Raw genomic sequence first — 24,092 nt, forward strand, 5'->3', positions numbered from 1 at the left:
AAGGTTCCTCAACTTCGTGTTTATTTTGCATATGTGTTCAGAGTACAGCATTAAGTTCAGTATTCCCAGGATACCGCAGTCCATGGTGAAGGCAGGATTACATTAAAGGGCATGTCCTTGGTGACTGCCTAGAGCTCTGAACTTAGCCGCCCGCTTACAACTCTGACAGATTGTGATGGAAATGTATATTTATATTACTGACTTCAAAAAATGCATTTCATTAGGAAAGGAAGGCCAGGGTGTTTCAATGGTATGAAAGAAACAGGGTGCATGGGGATATGCACTGTTTGAGTACAAAGTCTTGCGGGATATATGTATGTGCGTGTATAAACATGTATGCACATACGTGTACACATGTGCTACATGTATATGTAACATATTTCACAGGAAGATATTTACAGATTTTACAGGCAGAAAGGATCAGTATAAATGGAATTTCCCACGTTCAGGATCCTGTGCTCGAGTGTGCACTAATTCTTTACCTGGACTCTGTTCACTGAGTTTTACCAAAGACTGTGCAATGAATACGTGTGATTTTATTGGAAAGAGATTTGTTTTCACCTCTAGGCTATGCCATTGCCCCTTTGTTACGTGTGTGTGTAACTTAGGAGTTTTCCCAGTACATGATCATTTGGTCTGTTTGCTTTATTTTCTGATTTAGAAGATACATGCAAAAGTGGCATATTTAGCTCGTAATGTTATCATTTGGGAACTCATTAACATTTTAGAGTCTTAGAGATTTGTAGAGATGCTAATTCAGTCATTAGGGGTATTTATCTCACTCTTAGAAATACATGTGATGTGTGTATGTGTATCCCACAAGCCAGAATGTTTGTGTGTGTGTGTGTGTGTGTGTGTGTGTGTGTGTGTGTGTGTACACACATCGGCTTCAGCCCTTATGCTTCTCCATAGAGCATGCTTCTATTTTAAGATCAAGCTTGACAACCTAAAGATATTCCCTTAGACAATTGTAACGGTCACAATGTCAGGAAGACTTACCCTTCCTTCACCGAAGACAAGGCACACATTTCGCTTAAGTTAGTCCCAATTCTGTCACTTCAGCCATCTGCTTGTGTGAACAGTGGGCAGGCTGGGCCAGTCACCCTTATTTTCTGCACTTTCACTCAGCAGTGCTAACACTACTGTCAGTATATGTGATGAGAGAAGATGCAGAAATAGGGGCGTAAAAGAAGGATTTCAAAGCCCCAAAACCAACTATACAAAATAGTAACGGATTATGAGTGCTCTTACGTCACAAGTGCAGATGCAAATTAAGCACATCTTGGGTTACAGGTGCAGACAGTTTCACATAGCCCAGAAAAAAGGTAATATTTAATTTCATACATCAAGCATATGACAAAGGTTTGAAAGAGTGAAAACTGATTTTTCTTATCTGCAAATGTGACCCAAGTGAAACCTAGCTTTAAAATATATATTTGAGGGGCAAGCATCCTTTAAAGCAACTCTTTCTCTAAATTTGTATTTTGTATAAAGAATTGTTTGCCATTGATCCACCTTAACAAATCACATGTTTTCATTATTTCATACTCCTTTCTAATTTTTATTCGTGTGCACATACCTTTTAACATAGCATCATAAATTTGTTTTTGTGGTCTATACATTTTACTTAATTTATTAATCATAGCCTTCTTCCATGTGGTTTCAAAGTGGTCACAATTATAATTGTATAATGAAATAGTACCCTGTCATACATTTTCTCGTTTTAATTTATTGTGTTATTATGGATTCTATGATACTGCCTCACCTTGCCCTGTTAAAAGAATTCCAAGGACTGTCGTTACTAGGTAGAAATGTATAAGTATTTTTATAACTCACATCAAACACATGTGAAAGTGACAATATTGTGATTTAGGATGAGCAGGGTCAGGAAATTTTGTAACTGATAGATGTTGAAGTACTCTACCTAAACAGCTTAAAACAAACGTAGGTTTTTCTACTCCCAAAGTCCTATGAGCAGTAGTTGTCAGAATGATTCTAAATGTCTGAAACTAAAAAGGCTTCTCAACAAGACCTGTGAAGTTCTCCCTATTGATTTTCACTGTTTAGCAACACTGGGAGTTAGTGACATCAAGAATTAGCAGTGTTGGGGGACGGGAGAAGGGGATTTTTATCAACTTGGCAGTTATACCAAATGTAGGCATGGGGGTCTTTAACATTTCTTAGTCTAAATTGGAGAACTTAATGGCCCGTTCTATTTAGAAATCTTGAATGAAAGTTTGTATAGCTGCATGGGGTATTTAGTTCTTAGCCAATATCTTAACATAATTTAGCAATCATTTATTAAGTGCCTACAATGTGAAAACACATTGTAGATCCCGGGGATATGCAGATAAGGCAAAGTTATTGCCCACTTGAAATTTGTATTTACTCCCTACTTATTGAAGAAAGACAAAGAGTCTCTGTACCTTGTCAAAATGCATTTACTTTAACAGTTACTGATTATTTTACTGAAGGCTCCATGGAAAGATGAAATGTTTTACATTGCACTCCCGACAGGAAAACAATGAAAATCCCTTTGAAAAACTAAAATATTCCCAGGGGATAGTATAACAGATACTGACACTTCCCTCCTACATGAAAAAAAATAAAAAAATAAAAAAATAAAATAAAATAAAATAAAATATGGAAAACAGCACTTATCATGCATTGGAGATTAGGACAGAGATTCCTGTGAGAGGGGGAACATTAGGTGATAACTATGACTGCCCTGAGTTGTGGTCTGGAGACTTTCCACGCTGTGCTGTTGAGGAGTGACCCAGGTGCTGCCTGGAAACTTCTGCATTCAGAGACACAAGTAGGTGGCTAAGAAGGCTAATACAACTGGAGTTCACAGGACACAGGACTGGAAAGAAAAGAGCTTCCCAAAGAGAAGGCTCCTGAGGCTTGGAATCCTCTCCAAATCTTCTAATTTTTTTTATTGTGCTGTATTATCTTTAATTAAGTACAAAGGCTTCCTATTAAGTCACCTAGAGACCATTTTACCCACTGCTCTGTTTGACCACCAGTCTTTTGTCTCTTTCTTGAGCAATGGTGAGGCAGATACCCTTTACATGGGTAAGAGAAATCCATGGCTTGTTGCTTTTGCCAATAACAAAAATATTGGAGAACTGGGTGGCAGAGCTGTTGCCATTGGCAGTGAACTATATCCAGAGAACCATAGTGCCTTTCTCGGGCACCGATCACACCAGTTCTTCCCAGGTTAGCACCTCTAGTCACCATACATAGATTACCAGTGTCAAACCTGATGAAATCAGTAATCTTTCCAGTCTCCAAATCAATCTGAATGGTGTCCTTCACCTTGATGAGGGGATCAGGATAGTAGATAGTGCCAGCATCATGGACCACCAGGTGAGGGGTTCCTTTTGTCCACACAAAGATCTCTCTCAGTTTGCACAACTTATACTTGGCCTCCTCGGGTGTCATCCAAAGAACAGAAACAACCCTTGGTGTCATACAGATCAGATGGAAATTCTCCCCAGTCTTTGAATGCTGCTAACATACATAAAACCAGCAGGGTGGGTTATATCAGCTCAGACCTTGCCATCAATCTTAATAAAATGCTGTATCAGATCTTTACTTCATCTCCTGTTAGGGCATACTTAAGTCTGTTCCTTAGGAAAATGAGGAGAGGAAGACATTCTCTCAGCTAATGGGGACCTGTAGATGGTTGAGGGACAAGCACACTGGTCAGTTTATCCAGCATCCAATGCTTTGAAGCTGTTACACACTTCAGATGCTCCTTGGGACCACAAGCCATGGCTGCACCAGGCACAGAAAGAAGACTGCCTCCTTCCAGTACCTGAGAAAGAGACTGGAGTCCTTTCCAAGTCCTAAGTTGAATATTGACTGGTGCAAGCATGTGAGGAAGCTGTCTGAGGTTGTGTAAAGAACCTGACAAGAATAGGGGAATTCTTTTCAGGGTCCACATAGGACCAAAGATAGTTTATGTTCTAACTATCCAGAGTGTAAAACTCTGGTTTCCAGAGTGGGAAAAAAATTCTATATAGGTTAGGGTACTCAGAAGGATATTCTAATAAGTGGGGATAATTAGTATTCAGAAAGATATTATCTTAGTTGTGGTTAAAAGTCGTCATAGACTGAGCAGTACTCTGGACACAGCTAACAAATCAAAAAGCCATTCCAGAAAGAATCACACTAGTTCCAAGTAATGTGCCTACTTTCTAGAATAATGCTGGAGAGCATTTAGAGGAATATGAAGCCATCTATGATTCAGCAATGTAAAACACATAATGTTCAGCATGAAATGAAATGTTATATTGGTATTGAAAGAAGAAAGATGCTGTGACTCACCATAATATAGTAAAAAATAATAGAAATTGACATAATAGAAATTGACAGATTATAGATATGATAGAAGTTATGGACAAGGACACTAAACAGTACAATTACATCTGAAGTATATAAGATGGCACACGGAGAATACTTTGGATGAGATCGAAAGAAAATTAAACACTGTGAAAGAAAAGGCCAGAGGAAGTGAAGATAGGGTAATGGAAACTACCTGAAATGTGATAGAGAGGTAAAAGACTAGAGACACGATAACGAAAACATCAGTGAAGTGTCATAGGATAATATCGAGTGGTCACGTAAAATTGTACCTGAAAAAAGAGTGACGGAAAACATATTTTATGAAATAATGGCTGCACGATTTCCAAATTTGATGCAAATTATACAACAATGGATTCAGGAAACTCAACAAATGCCAAACATAAGAAACACAGAAAACAAGGCATATCATACTGAAATTCCTCAAAATCAAGGATAAAAATAAAAGCCTAAAAGCAATCTTAGTAAAGCAGTTAAAGATAAAATGGCAATAGATCTCTCATCTGAGACAATATAAGCAAGAAAACAATGGAAAAGCATGTTTAAAATCCTGCAAGAGTGGCGCCTGGGTGGCTCAGTCAACTGAGAGTCTGACTCTTGATGTTGGCTCAGGTCATGAACTCACTGTTCATGGGTTCAAGCCCTGCGTCAGGCTCTATATTAACAATGCAGAACCTGCTTGGGATTCTCTCTCTCTCTCTCTCTCTCTGTCTCTCCATCACTCTCTCTCTCTCTCTTTCAAAAATACATAAACTTTAAAAATAAAACCCTGAAAGGAAAACAACTGTCAACCTATAGACCATACTCTATCTTTAAAAAATGAAGGTGACTAGAGACTGTCTCATCACTAGCAGATCTATAAATTTAAAAAATAATAATAAAATAAATGTTTAAAAACACCTTCCAAGTAGAAGAAAAAAAAATACAAGGTCTAAGTCTGGATTTGTACAAAGGAATGAACAGCTGCATAAATTGGAAATGTATGGAAAGTATTTTGTATTTTATTAAAAAGCCTCTTTAATTGATAATTGACTCTTTGAATTAAAAATAGTACAAATGTACTATGGCACTTGTAAAGGTAACATATGTAGAGATAAAGTATGTAAAAAACATATAACAAAGTTTGGAATGAGGAATTGTAAGTATACTATTATACCGTACTTGTGCTGTAATACTGCACGTGAAGTGGTCAAGTCTCACACAAAAGGAGACTGGGGTAAGCGAAAATTGTATTATATAAACCCTATTACCAGGTAGATTGATAAATAGTGGTATGTCCAGACAATGGAATACTAAGAAATTTAAAAAAAGAAACTATTGATATACATAATAAAATATTCATTTAATATTCATTTAAATATTAAAATAACTTTATTCAGTGAAAAAGGCAACACAGAGAAAACATACCATGTAATTTCATTCATGCAGTTTTTAAAAAGTGCAAACCATTCCACAGTGACAGAAGGCCAGTCAATGGTTGTCTGGGGATGTAGATGGGAGTGAGTGTGTAAGTGATTGGAAGAAAAAGGGAAGGAGGGGTCACAGAGGAGCCCACGGAACTTGTGGAGGTAATAAGTGTAATCATCATCTTTTTTTTAGGTTTTATTTATTCATTTGGAGAGAGAGAGGGGGGTGGGGCATAAAGAGAGGAAGAGAGAATCCTAAGCAGGTGCCATGCTGTCATCACAGATCCCAACCTGGGGCTCAATCCCATGGCCTCTAGGATCATGACCTGAGCCAAAATTAAGAGGGAGTTGGACGCTCAACCAAGTGAGCCACCCAGGTGCCCCTGTCATCATTATCTTAATTGTGGTGATGGTTTCCAGGTTCATGCATGTGGCAGGATCTCTCAACTGGTAGCGTTAAAGCACGTGCCATCTGAAGTATAACAGTGTCTCAAAAAATATGTGAAAAGCAAAAAGTTGGTTTTTACAACCAACCTGCCAAACAACAAAAGCCCAGTTCTTCCTTCCACAGTTTTTCTAGCCTGCCATAGTATCTTTCCATCAAACACAGCCTAGAACAAATTTTCCTTAATTTACTTAGTAATCTGCCTCTTGTTCTCAGCAATCACAACTCAGCAGAGCCTGTGTGGTTACTTGAATGTTGCTGACCACGTTCCTTTAGAATATTCTTTAATGACTAGTGATTGCAATCTCTGGTTTACATGTGAAATTTCATTCTAATATACATAGTATGTGTGTATATATATATGTATATATATGTGTGTGTATACATATATGTGTGTATACATATATATGTATGTATACACACATAATACATACCTAACAACATGCATATGCTGATTACATATGACGTGTATATTATAGAATATAGAATATATATTTCATGTGGTATATGTGTATATGTGTGGGTGTATTGTATATAAATATAAATACACACAAAGACAGAGCTATACTCTGTTGTGATGGTAACAATTTTGACATGTTTCTTCATGAGTAAACTACTTAAAGGGTTATGTGAAGTCATGTTACTAAGTTCATTTTACTGTAGATTCACAGGAAAAGCTTTTTTAATGTTATTTTTTTTTTATTTTTGAGAGAGAGAGACAGAGACAGAGCACGAGTGGGAGAGGGGCTGAGAGAGAGAGAGGGACACAAAATCTGAAGCAGGCTCTAGGCTCTGAGCTGTTAGCACAGAGCTTGATGCAGGGCTTGAACCCATGAACTGTGGCATCATGACCTGAGCTGAAGTTGGACACTCAACTGACTGAGCCACCTAGGTGCCCCCTAAAAGCTGGTTTTTTTCCATGTTTACTTATTTTGAGAGAGAGAGAGAGAGAGAACGAATGAACGAACATGAACAGGGGAGGAGCAGAGAGGAGAGAGGGAATCCCAAGCAGGCTCTGTGATGTCAGCACAAAACCCAATGAGGGGCTCTATCACATGAATTGTGAGCCAAACTCAAGAGTTGGATGCTTGACCAACTGAGCCAACCAGGCGCCCCAGGGAAGGCTGTTTTTAAAGAGGACTACCGCACAGGAGAAAATGTTTGAATTGAAATGTGGTTGTGTTATGGGGAAACATTCATATAGCTCTTCAGAGCCCCAGCAGACCAATGTAGATACATATGTAAATGAAGCAGTGTCATTAACCCCTACTTTGTGAGGAGCATGCTGATAAATATATATATTTGTTGTTGTTGTTCAAAAACATAGTAACTTCATTACTTGTCCACTGATGGGTCATGACCTAAGGTGAATATGCTGAGGTCTGTCTGTACATATTTCACATGTATACTGTAGCTAATATTCTCTTGTACTAGGGCCACTAGCACAATGTAACTTTATCAAACGTAGACGAAATGTTACTTTAAATATTCCTAATCTGCAAATTAACACTGCGTCTCCTATGTGTTTGCAAAAGTTACAGAAGTTATAACACATTGTCTCAGAGTTGGTTGCTCTTTCTGACTATTGAGAATAAATTATCATTCATTAGTGCTTTCCTAGTGATCCCTGAGGTTGTTAAAACTTTTCTCACCTCCTGGTTAAGGGGAATTGGAATTAAAGATTTTATTGCCTCTCAGAACTTGACCTCTATAGAAAAATAACATAATTTTAAGCCCCAGAGGAAATCACCTCTTACTTCCTGGAGTTCCCTTGTGAAACCCATCAATGATATTATTAACATGATTTTGTCTTTTAAATGTTTCAAAGCATCTCACAGTCTTTCGGATCTTTGCAGTGTGATGGATTGGAAAGGGACCTGGCCCTCCTTGTTTCTGGATCTTCATATAGACATAATGAGGCCACACACTTTCTAAAATTTGTGCAACGTATGGTTGATTAACAGGCATGTGGAATCAGAGGGACCATTGAAAAATCTGTCATTTTTCTAGACCAATATTATTCCCCTATGTTCTTATAATTGCATAGTTGAAAAAATGTACAAAAAGTGATTAAAGTCACTAACGCTTTCTAAATGTTTGGGGGGCTTGGAGTGAAAGATACACTGACATTCTAAAATCTTTGCCGGTCCTGTGCTACTTAACATATATAGCTAGCATTACTGGCACTTTATTTTGCAAACACGCTAATGAAGGATCAGGTCCAAAAGAGTGCAGTGTGCAAAGATAAACTGATCTGCATAGGAAAATTGGAAGGGTATTAAATTGGAGAGAACAATTCTAACAACCCAACTAGATTAGGATCCTGTAGAGAAGTGGCTGGTGAGAGCCTGTAATTGGTAGCTGAAGGATTTTTAAATACAGTGTTGCTTAATATTTACTTTCATATCGCTTGTTATGCTGGATGGTAAACAGATCTTTCAATTTAAAGTGCTCAGTCAAATGCCTTACGTGAGTTATTTTAAGGAAAAAAAAAAAAACAATGAACATTCGTTAATTTTACCGTGGGTTGTTACAGACTAAAATGAAGAAATATCGTGGAAAATAACATGTTAGTGAGATCTACAAAGTCAGACCCAAAGCGGCCATTACAATGTAATCCTGGAACAATATGCTGGGATTTTAGTAAGAAAATGGGATGAGGGTCTCAACCCAATTGATTTCATTAAGATGGTCAGGAAAACCTATTTTATATGCAGATTACTACATACAAATTTCACTAATTACTTGTACTTCAATGCCCGTGTATGGTTTGCCAAAATAGCAAATCTCAAATGAGAAAATGAATATCATCAAAATTCCTTGATCCCTTTCCAAAAGGAGGAAATAGCATCCTACTACTGCCCCCCCACCCCACCCCAGCACAAACATCTTGGGTCAAAATCAGTCCTTACTCCTTTCTTGCTCAGTGTTGGGATGGTTATGCCAATGTTTTAGTCCTTTTATTGCCCCTGGAACTTTCCTGGAAGATTTCCCTTTGAAACCTAGAGCCAGGGTAAACGCAGACTGGTATTATGATGCTGGCTAAGGAAAGCATGGGTGCCAAAAATACCAAATCTGGAAAAAAAAATCCTGAAAACACCCCTAAAGCCCTAGCGTCTCAAGACATTATTTGATTACAAACAAGCCAGAACCTTCACTGAAAAGCATCAGTTAGTTTTGCTGGGTATTTTGAGCCACAATTTAGCATGCCATTCAGACAACCAATTTTATATCCTATGGTAATTAGTAAGGGGGAGGGGAGATGGTATTTAACAACCTCCCACCTTAAATTTGTGAAATAAAATTAGAGTTGTCATCGTGGGGTAAAAAATCCACGTTCAGAAGTGCTTGACCTGGAATCTAAGATCCAAGCTAGAGCCCCTTCAAGTATTCAAGTGTCTGTTTTTCATGGATAAAGATCATGTGTGGTTTTTTTTCCTGTAACTTTAAAAAAATATATTTTTTTGTTGTTACTCTTTCTCTGTTGGTTGGTTTTAAGCATAGTGTAACATCAGAATCAGGTCTGTTTTAACTTCCAGATGACTGGCCTGAAATGTGTATGGTTCTATTTTGTAAGATGTTTTGTATTGTCATTCTGGAAAGCATCCGACCACAGGTATATAGCATCAGAGATAGATCAACTCTTTGTTGTACATACCCCGGAAAACTGGCTCCATTTGCCTTTTAAATTCTTATGATAACTGAATTTGCTGTAAAGGAGCAAAGGTTTTCAAAAGGCATTGAGTCACGTATTTCTACTGCAGGTACAGGGTTTAATTGTACGCTTACTTTTCAACAGCTCTTTTGCTTTTGCCAATAACATCTCCCTAATAGTGTGTTGCCAAAAGACATTTCTTTTTTATTATTTAATTTACTTATGGAAAAAAAATGGCCCAGATATTACTTATCTTCCTTGATTATATACATATTGACTCGAACCAGAACTACAAATTACAATGGAACTCCAGAAAATAGCATAGGTCGCAAGTTCAACAATATTAATTTTGCTTACTGGCCCTCTGTGGAGGTAGTTGTTTACTGGCACCTTTGTGAAATAGTGTCTATCTGAATGAGAGAAATTTCTATATCCATATGCCTAAAGGACCAATGAGTAAATTGTCTTAAGTATATTGTTTCACAGATGTCAGAATCTTTCATGTGTCCCCTTATTAGTTTATTAGAAAAGACTCAATGAATAGATTAGTCTGGTATTTTTATTCTTACATTATAGGTAATAGGACTAAGGCACAAATTAAATTTGCTGGGCACAGTTTGCCTAGCTGATCACTGACAGAGTTGATATTAGAACTTAATGACGTTCAGGTGAGTGGTCACATATACAAATACTGAAGGGGAGACTCATTCATATTCACGTAATTAATTAAATATAAGAATAGAGAACTTTCCAGAGGAAGCAGTATAAAAGAAGAACAAAGATCATAGGATTAAGCTTTGTCATAGGACTAAATAAACAACTAATTTTCAGAAACAAAAAGACTGTTACCACTACTGTGATTATCCCAGCTTTCCTGTATGTTTTGTCTCCAAATATCATTGCCTCACCTCCGGGCCTGACCTAATGCTTGTCAGGACGAGAATCAACAAACCGGTAGAATACTATTTTCTCCGTAGTCTTTTTGTGCTAAAGCAATCTATTCACTTTTATCATAACATTTTCAAGAGACAACCAGGTAATTTTCCTTATAGGATATTTTTGATTTATCTGATTGTTTCCTCTTAGTGTCTTTTACATCGTTCCTTTGTTTCCTAAACTTCCTATAAACTGGAAACTTGGTCTATAGGGTAGGTTAGACTCAGATTAAATTTTTTTTGGAGTACCTGTCTGGCTCAGTCAATAGAGCATGTGACTCTTGACCTCAGGGTTGTGAGTTTGAGCCCCACGTTGAGTGTAGAGATTACAAATAATAATTTTTAAAAAATTTTTAAAAATTTAGCAAGATGATTTCATAGATCATATTATATACTTATAATAATATCATTAAAGAGTGCACACAAATCACGTTGTCCCACTAGCAGAAATTTCAACTTGTATTACTTGTTTAAGAAACTATTATGAGAGTGCCTGGGTGGCTTAGTCAGTTAAGTGTAATGACTTTTGGGCCCAGGTTGTGATCTCAAGTTTCGGTAGATTGAGGCGCACATAGGGTTCTGCGCTGACAACGTGGAGCCTGCTTGGGATTCTCTCTCTCTCTCTCTCTCTCTCTCTGCCCCCTCCCTGCTTGCTTACACGTGCACACCTCTCTCAAAATAAACAACAAAAAAGTATTATGAGATGTGTTGATTCTAAAGTAAATTTTTCCATAGATATTATCAAGAAGCCCGTGCTGTTTTGTTACCTTTAATTGAACTGTTCCAAAGCCTAATTACTTGATAAGTGGTCACAAAATGGTTTTTCTAATTCTATCATTCCACCTATATATATATATATATATATATGTGTGTGTGTGTGTGTGTGTGTGTGTGTGTATTAATTGGCATTCTTAAAAGTACATTCTCTCATTAACTAGGGATAAAATGCAGTTCTTCCTAAAAAGGAATAGTAAAAGCTTATTTCTTTTCCGTGGGAAATCAAATAGCTATGTCCAGGGTTAGGAGATTATGGGGAGCGCATTGCAAAGCAGAACACTGCATTCTGGCCTTGCTGAAAACAGAAGGCCACACTTTGCTTATCTAGTTAAAGGTATATCCAGGGGGCACTCACTTGGCTTATCTGGTTAATATGTATCTAGGGGTTAGGTCCTGCCTATGCTCATAAATTCCTTAGACCATGTTGTTGCGTGGAGTATTTTACCCTGTGTTAACTGACTTTTCTGCTGGCCTTTCTATATGTCCTTAAAAATACATTTTTTAAAGGTTTATTTATTTTTGAGAGAGAGAAAGACAACACGAGCAGGGGATGGGCAAAGAGAGGAGACAGAGAATCTGAAGCAGGCTCCAGGCTCCACCCTGTAAGTACAGAGCCCAACACACGGGTTGGACCCATGAACCGCTAGATCATGACCTGAGCTGAAGTTGGACACTCAACTGACTGAGACACCCAGATGCCCCTATAAGGTCTTATTGGCATGTAGGCCACTGACCTATTGTACACTGTTTCCCTAAATGTATGCTAAAAAAATACGGGGGCTTGAGAGCAGCTCGGAGAGACTTCCCTTAGCCTCCCTCTCACCTCTCCTGACTTGAATGGAGTCTTGAGTAACCCTTTCTGCCGCCCTATGCTTTGCTGGACAAAGTCAGAAGCTGAACCCATACTTTTGCACGAATTATCTATTTTTCTGTTAAATGGTTACAATAATAGGCATGTCCAGTGGTGGCAAATCCTGGTGTTGTTTTCTACCTCCTCTTTGTCGTCTTCTCCTGCACCCTGCCAGATTTTTATGTTACCACTTCAAACTCATGGTTTTATAGTTTTCCAGTGTTTTTCACTCATTAACAGTTATTTTTTTCCAATCAACTTTTCATTGAATAAAATGTGTCCTTTACTTTAAGAGCACATGGGTGTGCAGTATTTTTCCACATTGCTGCTGATTTCTAATGGGTATTCTGGAGGCACTATGTCTCAGATGAACTTTCTGGATCAATTTTTCCAGAAACATGGTCTGCCATTTCCATACGGATATTCACAGCATCTTTCAGGTCATGACAGTTTTCTGGAGTTTTAAGTTCTCTTCCTTTTTGGGGTGGGGAAGGGTCTTTGTCATTTTCTCTGATTCGTTCTATGTCGCTCTCCTCTTCGTGGTGTCGGCCCCATTTATTCTTAGGCATCTTTTTTTGCAAATCCAGTTGTGCTACTCTTGGCAACTTTGTAGTAGAGTCATAAATTGTGAGTCGAAATTATCTTTTCCTTCGGTTTTCTCAAAGTCTGTTTGGCTCTTATTTCTGATCTTCCAATTATTTCTATTTTAAATATTTAAACATTCGATTCCTAACTGCAAATTCCTTTTTTTAAATTACAGTAGCATAAGTGGGAGAGTTGTGTGCAGCGTATTTCTTCATGTTTTATGGTTTTTGGGTGTTTTTGTGCGACGTTTATTTATTTTTTTAACTTTCTTTTTCTGCTTTTTTCACAAGTGTTCAGTTCCCTTCGGTACAAAGGTTCTGGCAAAGGCATCCACCTGCCCCCTCCATCGGGTCGCCGACCCCCGTGCCCATGGCGCCCTGTCCCGCCACTATGTCTGAAAGACCCGGATGTCCGGCGGCCCTTTCGCTGGGTTCTCCATCCGGTCCTGCGCAGTGGGGGCAGGAGTCAGTGTGCCTCCCCCACCTGCCCCTCCATCCGGGGACCTGCCTCTTCTGCAGCTCTCCGAGGCGGGCTGCCAGACGCACTGGCAGAGCCCATCCCGGTGGTCGTGCTGGGATCCGGCACCAGGCAGTGTCCCTCTAGCTCGTCCACCAGAGCCTCCAGTCGGCGCCCAGAAGTGTCCCCCACCACCCCCAAGAGGGCTTCCAGAAGTGGGCCCCTGGAACTGGGGTCCCTAGAGGCATCCTCCTCCGGAAGCGCTGCCACCTCGGAAGCAGCCCTTTTTCCTGCCCCAAATGGGGCTCCTGAAAGTTCTCCCACAACAGAACCGGCGCCTTCCTCCGTCGAACGGGTTTCTGGAGGTGGGACCCCCGGAAGTGAGCCCCCGGGAAGCCTTCTTCCCGACCAAGTGGGGCCCTGGAAGTGGGCTCACCCCTGCAGCAGACGGGCAGAAGCAGTTTCCCGGAAACGCCTTTCTGGAAGGGCCCCGCCCAGAGAGGGCCCTGCCTGCAGCCCCCCTCCGCTGTCCCCCTTCAGGGGCTGGGGCTGCGGTGCGGCTCCTCTCTCCCCCGGGCCCAGGAGCTCCAAGAGGGCGGCACTGCCACTTTAGGTCCCCGCCCATTTCCCCGCTTTCTTTCCACGGTGACTTGCGCGCTGCTGTTTGACCAGGCTGTGTTAGTCTGTCTGACCTTCCTGCACTGCGCAGGGCACAGTCCTCCCTCCTCAGTTCGGCCAAAAGGGGTTTCCGGTAGTTCCAGCTGTGGGAGATCCCTCACCGTGAGCCTGTCTTGCCCTCCTGCTGTGGGCAGACCCCCCCCCACCCTGTCCCTGTCGTTGAGGCACCTCCCCCACCCTATCCCCGCCCTGGGGACATCAGCACTGTGACCCCCCCCCCCCCCAGGTCCCCCTGGGCCATCCGCAGCCTCTCTGGCTCCGCAGCTGCTGGGGTGGAGGCTGCACTGCCCTCCGCGTGTGTTTGACATGATCCCTCCTGGGGAGGTCGAGGAAGAGCTGGGGCTGTGCCCCCCAGACTGGTGTTCCAGTGCCGGCCTTCCAGGCCCCCTTCAGCGGGCTTCCAGGAACTCCCGATCTTTCTCTTCTCAGCTAGCAGGTGTCCTTCTGCCCAAAGCACCCCTGGGCAGGTGTGTGCGAGGCACATACTTGACGCGGAGAGCTCCCTGCGTCATCACGTGTCTGAGAAGTGGATCATCCCCCACGTGCTGGTGGAGGTGACGGGGAGCATTACTCAGCGTGTGTTATGGGTGCTGCCGCTGTCAGGTGGCCCGGACGCGTGGCCCATACAAGTATGCTGTTGAGAACGACTTACACGGTGACTTCCTCCTTCTAGATGAACAGGAAGTGCTGTCCAATAGCATCAGCTTTTGCATAGCGTCATTAGACCAATTCTCTGCTCTTCGTCTTAAGACGCTGTCTTTGGAAACGTAGACTTCTTGAGCTTTTGTCCTTTAAGATGGAAAATGACCCCGTGATAGTTACGTTATCCCTAGTGCTTTTAATAATGTTTCTTTTTAGGTAGGTTTAAATGCATTTTGACTTGTGAGTTTGTAATTTGAAAGTCTGCTATTCCATGCATTGTTAGTGCAAACAAATCATTGGCTCAGAAAAATCCTCACTTGGGTAACTCACCGCTTACCATAGGGTCGTGCCGCTCTTGTAACTCACCGCTTACCATGCGATCATGCGCTCGTGCCCCTCGTGTAACTCACCGCTTACCATACGATAGGGCCCCAGGAATCTGTTGTGATTTCAGCAAACACATTTGAAGTAGTGAAGTCTTCGTCCAAGAAACAATTTCTCATGGGTTTTACAATCTTAACTACAGTTTGCATTGCATGTGGGCACGGCTGCCTATATCAGACACCAGGTCGACAAACCTGTTCTGTAAAAGGATCAGTAGGAAGTGTTTCCAGTTTTGGAGGCATACGGGCTCTACCTTGGCATTTTCAGAGCAAAATCGGCCATTGGATATTTTTAAAAGAGTAATTGTGGCTGTTTATTTACGAAAACAGGCAGCGGGCTGTTGGTGTGCAGGCCATAGATTGTAGAGTGTCAGAGAAAGGCACATGTGCATCTCTTTGGAGGGAAGCTGATGAAGATATCAGCAGAGAGCATGTGTTTTGGGTGAGACTAGGGAGGCGGGAAAGTTTGGGAGTCCATACATGTTTGCCACACTTCAGGTAGAGGAGCACAAGAGGAGAGGTATTTGTAAGGGGACCCTGATGTTCAGGGAAACACTCCACACCTCGGTGATGAATGGGGTAAAGGTGAAGATGCCTGTGTCTGGCTAGAGGTTTTCAGGAATCAGAGTAGACTTGCCTAAGAAATTTGCTCGGGGTTTCACTTAGGCTGTGTTGCTAACATACTGAGGTCATAAGTTGATTGTGCTGCTGGGAACATCGTGTGTACATAATGTGGGAAACTGAAGGTTTAGGTTCCAGACATGCGTAAGAATGATTTTATAATCATTCATTCGTAACTGACCTATACAATTACAGGTGTGAAAAATCATCTGGAAGCTAATCTATACAATTATGTTTTTATTGTTTACTTAAAAGTTGTAGGCTCCATAAAAAGGAGAAAATCAAATGATTTCGTGGATATAAGCACACATTCGGTAATGGTTTGAGTTTTTTCTTTTTTTTTTTTTTTTCTCTTTTCTATTTAACACAGCTGGCTATATTGTAAAGGAGGCCTATGCAAGTGAATAGGGGACTAACCTTGTCTGTTGAAAAGTCTTTAAATTGTGTATAAACAAAGCAATCACTTTAGAGAAATGATTACAAAAAACAAAATAGTTTTTTTTTCTTTTTTTTTGATGTCTGAGATAATAGTTGTTTGAAAATATTGGTACAGTTTTATGATGAGGGAGAAGGATAACACAAAAGAAAAAAAAGCTTGTCTTTTTATTTGTATAAATGGTAGAGCAATAGGATTCTTGGTTATGTTAATTGTACCTCTGTGTTTCAGCCTTCAAGCTTCACAGTAATTTGTTAAGTATTATTTTAATCCTTTCAAACAGCTAGAGTGCTAGCATTTGATTTGGTTGCTCCTGCCAAGAAAAGTTTCTGAAACTAATTAATGCAGAGAAGCCTTTATTGAACAATTAAGAAAGGGATTAATGATGTTAATAGTTTATGAAAATTTAAAAAATGATCCCAAACTAGAATCCACATTTTTCTGGGGCGTCTTTCATGTATATAATTAAAATAAAAGGCCCATGTGTTTATGTATGAAACATATTCATAAGACATACATTTGCCTTAAGTGTATTAATCTTTAAATTAGTAATTCTGTATCTTGTTCCAAAGATTGTATCAAGGAACGGAATGATTTTAGGACTCGTCTACCCTAACCAACTTCTTCCTTTGTAATCCAAATGAATTTAAATGAAATGTCATAATACCTTTGAAACTAGTAACAGATATCTTCAAACTATAGGATTAACAAGTTACAACATTATAAGATCCTCAAAGGGCTAAAAGTGGCATGAATACACACACACACACACACACACACATATACATATATACATACATATATATGTATGTATGTATTTGTGTGTGTGTGTGTGTGTGTGTGTGTGTGTGTGTGTGTATAATGTTTGAAAATGGCAACGATAGAGAGCAGGGAGTCTATTTAGAAACAACCCAGAGGACTCCACAGGCACAGCAATGAGCTGTAACCTAGACTTTCAGAAATGCTGCTTTCCTGAGTCATGTCCCAGGGCTGGGTGCCTTTATGGGTTGTGAGGACACGGAGGGACAGAGACTTCAGTGTGTTGTAAAGAAGTCAACAAGGTAACTAATTGGAGTAGGGCTACCAGTGAGGGAGCGTGTCTTAAGAACAGTGTAACCAGGTCTGTGAGGAAGTACCATGTGGGAGGTGCTGACAGGCATTGAGTAGAGATTAAGAAGGAGGGGTGCAGTGACCTGTAAGAAGGTGTGAGAATATATTCTTTCACAGTTGGTCATCCTGGAGTTACAGATAGCCCAGGAGAAAGGGTATGCTTCAGACCTTCTAGATTTCTGTAAGGATTGAATGAGCTAATCCATGCAAAGAGTTGAGCACAGTGCTGAGGCACAGTAGATATTGGAAAAATGTTAACTCGTGCTGCGTCTTATCCCTTGTTATTATTTGTGTCTCCTTTGCCCAGTATAGCACCTTGTATGTAAGAGCTGTTCAGTTTAGTAGCCGGTTAATAAACAAACAGGAATCCTATAGTAATGCATTTTAAATTACCCAGTCTGCAAGGAAAAATAAATACAGTCATTGCATTAACGTTTGCTTCTTTGTGTTTTAGTGGTTTGCTGGTAATTATGAATAGAGCTTTGCTCCTACAGATGTACTTCATTAGATACAGCAGATGAAGTTCTAAAATGTTGTGTTTTATTCAATTTTTTGGTGAATTAAATCATATATTTTTCTCTCTGTAAGAGGAGCATAAGGAATCTGAAATTATATACAGCTATCAATTAACAGTGATTCCTAATATCAGTTTTAAGAGTCTGTCTAATGTAATTTTTCCATCAGGTAGTAAAATCACCTATAAAATGCTTTAATTTACTAGAGAAAAGTCACTATTTAAACCTACCATATATTGAATCATCCTTCAAATTTAAGAGTCGCTTTTACTTAGGCAATCATCCTGTAAACTAGTGGTTTAAATGTTTTGGGGGGTATACAAATTGGTTTTCCTGATGGCTGGTCACAGCTGGGTGTCTAGAATGACCCAGTGATCACAGCTTTTTAGCTCTTGGGCGTATTTTGTGTCACCGAGGTGGAAATGCAACGCCAGGGTGGTGTTCTCTCCCTGCATCCGTTATCCCATGGAGCCCCACGGAGGAGTGGGAAGTCTCCTCCTTTGGGATCATTGTTTTAACTAGGGGAAAATGCAGATTAATAAAATAATGTAAGAGAACGAGAAATAAAACTTGAAAGCGAATATCCAGTGTCATGGAGAGAAAGAGCCGAGACCTGCCCTTGGTCTCTCTTATTTATATGTCCCTGATATCACATTTGGAGAGGAATTCATCTTTCATAGCCCAGAAGCCCTTGAGCGTCCAACATGTGATTCTAAACTCACCAACAACATTCTCAGTAACAACATTGGCTTCCTGTACAGTTTCTACCCAGAGAGAAGTGGGTAACTAGAGGGAATCGGCTAGTATATTTCTCAAGGTAAATTAATGAATTGGCATTCTATTAATTCATATGTCTGTTTAATTCATGAACTGAGGACATCGGAGCACACATTATTCTCACTTAAAAGGCAGAGGTCAAGCATTACACCGAAAGAGCCACCTTTGAGAGTATAAACTCAACCTTTGCTTTAAAATGAGTGTTGCGGTGATGATGCTTGTTGACAGTTTTAGTCTCACTCATGTGAACCTAGTGCAGCCATACAGAGTAAAGTTGAGCCATAAAAATCCAAGAAAAACGTACTTCTGGCACCTGCAGACTCCAATGCCTGCGTGTAAGACAGTTTGTAGAAAGTCTAGTGCTTACATTAGGAAAAAATCCTTAGGTAGAATAGTAATAAAGTTCTGTTTAAGAACATCGTACTCAATGAGGTGCCTGGGGGGGCTCAGTCGGTTAAACATCTGACTTGATTCCCACTCAGGTCATGATCTGGCACTTTGTGAGACTTAGCCCCACATTGGGCTCTGCACTGGCGGTGTGGAGCTTCCTTGGGACTCTGTCTCTCTCTCTTTATCTCTCTCTCAAAAAAAATAAATAAAATAAATTTTGAAAAGAGCATACTACTCAATTTGTAATTGTTTACCAGCAAGTTTGTGTATTTCTTTGTCAAACGCACGTCAATCGAATTTCTTATAGCAATTTCTTAGGCAGAGGAAACACTGAAGCACAACATGAAAAAGTTGCCTGGTAAAGTTAGTTGTTGGGTAAAAACCAGGTGCTTCTTAGCCTGCCCTGCCCCCCTCCTTTTAGTTCAGACTTGCTTTGGGCTCGCTCTCAGTTGGCTCTCACCCCAGGAAATATTTAGCTGGTCTGTGGACTTGGGAGTCACAGAAACCCTTTAAACCCCACAGAGTACACAGGAACAGACATATTTTTGTCAGTGTCTAATGCAGGCTGCGCAGGAATAGAGTGGACACTCTACCAAGCCCTTTCTCAGCAGAAACCCATGACGCCACATGTCTCCTCTGCTGTAGTCACCTCATCAGGCCACAGATCACTGCAGAAGAGTAGGGTTTTAAATGTTTTGTTGTCAGCCATCCCTGTCACTGATGTGGGATCTTAATCCTCAAAGTCCAGAGGTTCACTCTTTAAACCTTGGTCTCTTTGAGGAGGGGATAGGTTCTTCTTAGGAACACAGAACTTTAAGCTTGCTCTTACCCACCCTGGATCTTTCTTCTTGGTCGAAACCCCCACTGTCCTGAAAGGCTTTTTTGCTGTGGAAGAGAAACTTCCTTTACACCATATCCTTTACCCTCTCACTAGGCTAGGGCTTACAGTAAAGAGTTTTACTCAGACTTTCCTCTGTTCTAGTCAAGGAAAACTCTTTGGGATTATTTTAGAAAAACCTGGCTCCCAAGACTGCGCTTTTGCTTAAGATGCACAACCTCAAATTTGAATCTGAACTTGAGCAATGACACCTTTATTCTAACTTGTGCTTGCTCTCCCCATAAAACTTGAATGCCAGTGATACAAAGGATGTAGACTCACAGAAAAACAAGATTTACAGGATGTGAAAAGTATATTGACTATATATTTCAAATGCATGCTACCTATTACGATGCTTTCCCCTGTACTCTCTAGTCATATGCTGACAGTTTCCCCAGGTTTACTTGCTACCTGATTTGTCATTGGATGAAAACACGTATGTTCAAGCTGTACCATACTGGGGCAAATCACTAACCATCTCTGAGCTACGATTTTGTCACAGGTTAAATGTTTATATATACATATATATATATATATATATATATATATATATATATATATATACACACACATACACACACACATATATATAATACATGTATATATATATATATATATGTTATAAAATTTAATACTCACAAAACTCATAGAAGGTAGGCACTATATATATAATTTTATAACTTACGGAAAGAATTTATAGTGTTTTGTGACATATTATTTAATAAGAAAGTCACTTGCTATACTGATGAGTGGTGATGACACTGATGATGCTGATAGTGATATAACACAAACCCTGAATCATTAGGTGTTATATTTGTCAAGATGATAGAATTTAATTAAGAAAAAAAAATTTCCACAAAAGTCACACTCAACAATATGGCTTAATCACATCATGGAGAAGAGTCTATGAGTAAATCAATTAGTACAATTGTAGACTCTAGATGATGACAAAATGTAGAGACATAGCCAACTAATTGTAACTTAGTTGGGGAAAGAAACACATTTCAACTAATGATTCATCTGAACATGTTCACTAAAACAAGGTTAAAATTCAGAAATTGAATGATGTTAGGAACTGTAGACTATTGAAGAAATATGGGTAACCATTTACCCATATTTAATTACAATTCTGTCAAATCTGTAGGTGAAATATAAGATCCAGTGGAAATTACCACTTCCCCCATTTTATTTCATTTTATTTTTTAACGTTTATTTATTTTTGAGACAGAGAGAGACAGAGCATGAACCGGGGAGGGTCAGAGAGAGGGAGACACAGAATCCGAAACGGGCTCCAGGCTCCGAGCCGTCAGCACAGAGCCCGACGCGGGGCTTGAACTCACGGACCGCGAGATCATGACCTGAGCCAAAGTCGGCCGCTTAACCGACTGAGCCACCCAGGCGCCCCATCACTTCCCCCAATTTAACAGGGCAGTAATAGAACATGTTCAGCACAGAAACACAACATGGAAACATCTAGAGTATCTGCAGTAAGCAGAATAATGGCCTCCAAAGATGCCCATGCCCTAATCCCTGGAATTGGTGAATATGTTACCTTATGTAGAAATTGGGAATTATCTTGCAGATAGAATTAAGGTTGCTAATCAGCCCACCTTAGAAAAAAAATCATCTTGGATTTTTCATTTTGGCGCGACTGTTCACAAGGAGACTCAATAGTGGACGAGAGAGACGGTTGGAGAGGTGTGATATGGGAGGGATTTGTTCTGATGCTGCTCATTGTGAAGATGGAAGCCATGAGTGAGGAATACAGCAAGCTTGCACAAACGTTAGGAACGATGGTGCAACAGATTTTCCCCCTGGGCCTTCAGGAAGGAACACAGCCCTCTTTGCTAAGCACTTGAGCCCCGGGAGATCAGTGTTGGACGTATAGCCGACATAAGGGTAAGATAATAAATATGCGATGTTTTAAACCACTACATTTGTGATATTTTTTGAAGCAGTAATAGGAAATCAATCGTTTCTGGCAATCGTGGAACACGATGAGCTATATTCTCACTTACGAGCTTTGTTTTACTCTCAGTAGTGACTTAAATAATCAGCTTACCTCGTCTGACAAAGAAGACACCCCAGCAGGCACTGTCACAGGGCACCCATGCCACTCTAATGTGCCTCACAAAGTCAACTTCCAGTTGGGTGTTTACTGATGGCTATAGTGGTGGGGACATGGTCACTTGTTCGGCAGTAGTCCTCTACCCTACTGGTCAATCATATCCATGGTAAGTTCCAATAGTGATAAGAAATTTTCTTTGATGTCTCACCCCTCTTTAAGCCATCAGGAAATTTTAAAGTAAACCTTTGATCCTGTGCCACACATCTAAGTCAAAAAAAAAAAAAAAAGCATTGAGGCTGTATTGCATACAAAGCACTATGCACTATGATATGTCATTTCAGCTACAAAGACCACAATTAAGAGATAAGAGCCACCTCAGAATGCTCACAGCATTTAAGATCTATATGGAAACAAGGAGATTTAAGTGTGTACAGGGGCACCTGGGTGGCTCAGTTGGTTAAGCCTCTGACTCTTGGTCTCCTCTCAGGTCATGATCTCACGGTTCATGGGATAGAGCCCCATATGGGGTTCTGTGCTGACAGCACATAACCTGATTGGGATTCTTTCTCTCCCTCTTTCTGCCCCTCCCCACCAAATAAATAAGCAACCTTTAAAAACTAAAATGTGTTATGAATACTCTTTGCGAGTTGACTTCTGGGATGGTGATGTGAGCAGTTCCGTGGACCTGATCCCCAGCAAGACAACTATAACTCATAAAAAGAAAACAAAATGAGCCACGTCAAGCCTCTAGAAATTCTAAAGGACATTCCACAAATGGGGGGGGGGGTAAAAACATTGGAGAAAATGTGCCAACGGTTGTTAAGAACAGTAAAAGGCTGTGGCATTTGGAGCCACAACCCATGCACTTGTTACCCTCATCCCTGCACGACAGAATTCTGCTTTGGATGGTGTAGAACACAGAGATCCTGCTCCCCACCCTTCCCAGGCTAGGGTGACAGTACCTTCCAGGAGGGACACATCGTCAGTGCCTCTGTCCCCTTCAGCTCCATGTCACGGAAGGTCTCGAGGCAAGCGCAGTAGGAGGACTTCACCATGCCAGCACTCCAGGGTGCAAGCTGTCTCCCAGGTGTAGCATGCTGAGAATGTGGGGCCCTGATCTTCCTCTCCACAACCCTGAGAATGGTGTAGGCTCGGCGCTGAGATGCAGGCTGAAGACACCAGGGGCTACCACTGCTGTTCAGCACACGCTCTGGAAAGCTGAAGAGGAATGATGCCCTTGTTCGCAGTTGCTGAGCAGTGATCTAGACGTTTGGCCTTGAAATGGTCACAGTGGAGAGATTTGCTCATCATACCGAGGGAATTGAGTTTATTTGGGGGAAAAAAATGTATGGAAGTTCAAACCTAAGAGCAGAGTTGAAACAAGTGGGGTTTTTGGTGGTAAGCCTTTAAAAAAAATTTTAATGTTTATTAATTTTTGACAGACCATGAGTGGGGGAGGGGCAGAGAGAGGGAGACACAGAATCCAAACCAGGCTCCAGGCTCTGAGCTGTCAGTACAGAGCCCGACACAGGGTTCGAACTCACAAGCTGTGAGATCATGACCTGAGCCGAAGTTGGACACTCAACCGACTGAGCCACCCAGGCGCCCCCATGGTGAACATTTAAAAGGGGCCAGGAGTCATAGCTTCATGAGAACAAATAGTTAAAACCATGAACCAGCTAGAAGTTTATCCACAGAAACAGGAAAAGAGAGAACAGCCTACCTAGGGTCAGAACGATCCTCTGGGACTGGCTGTGACGACTGCCCGTGAAAGTGGTCCAAATGCAATGGATGAAACTGTGAAGGGAGTCAACCCCCTGAGCACTGTCCAGAAAAACAGAATAATTAGCGAGGAATTAGTGGAGGGGAGCAGCTGACCGTGGCACCTGCAGAGCGAGAGAAATCAGGGGAGGAAATAATTAAAGATTGTCGCACTAGAACTGCAGCCCAGAGAGACTGTGAATTCCCAGGGCTGTGCTCTTTGCAGACCAGCATCAGAGACTGTGTGCTGTGGGGGAAATGGCTTCACTAAAATAGTCCATTCAAGTCAGTAAAGAAATAAACCCTGGTAAGGCATGGGGAATCAGCACCCAAGTTTCTTACAATGTATCTTGTAAA

The 24,092-nt window shown here is 40.7% G+C and overlaps 1 pseudogene; it reads right to left on the bottom strand.

The window, feature by feature from the left end:
• Window positions 1–2,999: 2,999 nt before the first annotated feature.
• On the bottom strand, window positions 3,000–3,778 carry LOC102963543 (annotated as a pseudogene).
• Between the last annotated feature and the right edge of the window lie 20,314 nt (window positions 3,779–24,092).

Source organism: Panthera tigris, chromosome D2 (genome assembly GCF_018350195.1).
Source record: "Panthera tigris isolate Pti1 chromosome D2, P.tigris_Pti1_mat1.1, whole genome shotgun sequence".
NCBI lineage: Eukaryota > Metazoa > Chordata > Mammalia > Carnivora > Felidae > Panthera > Panthera tigris.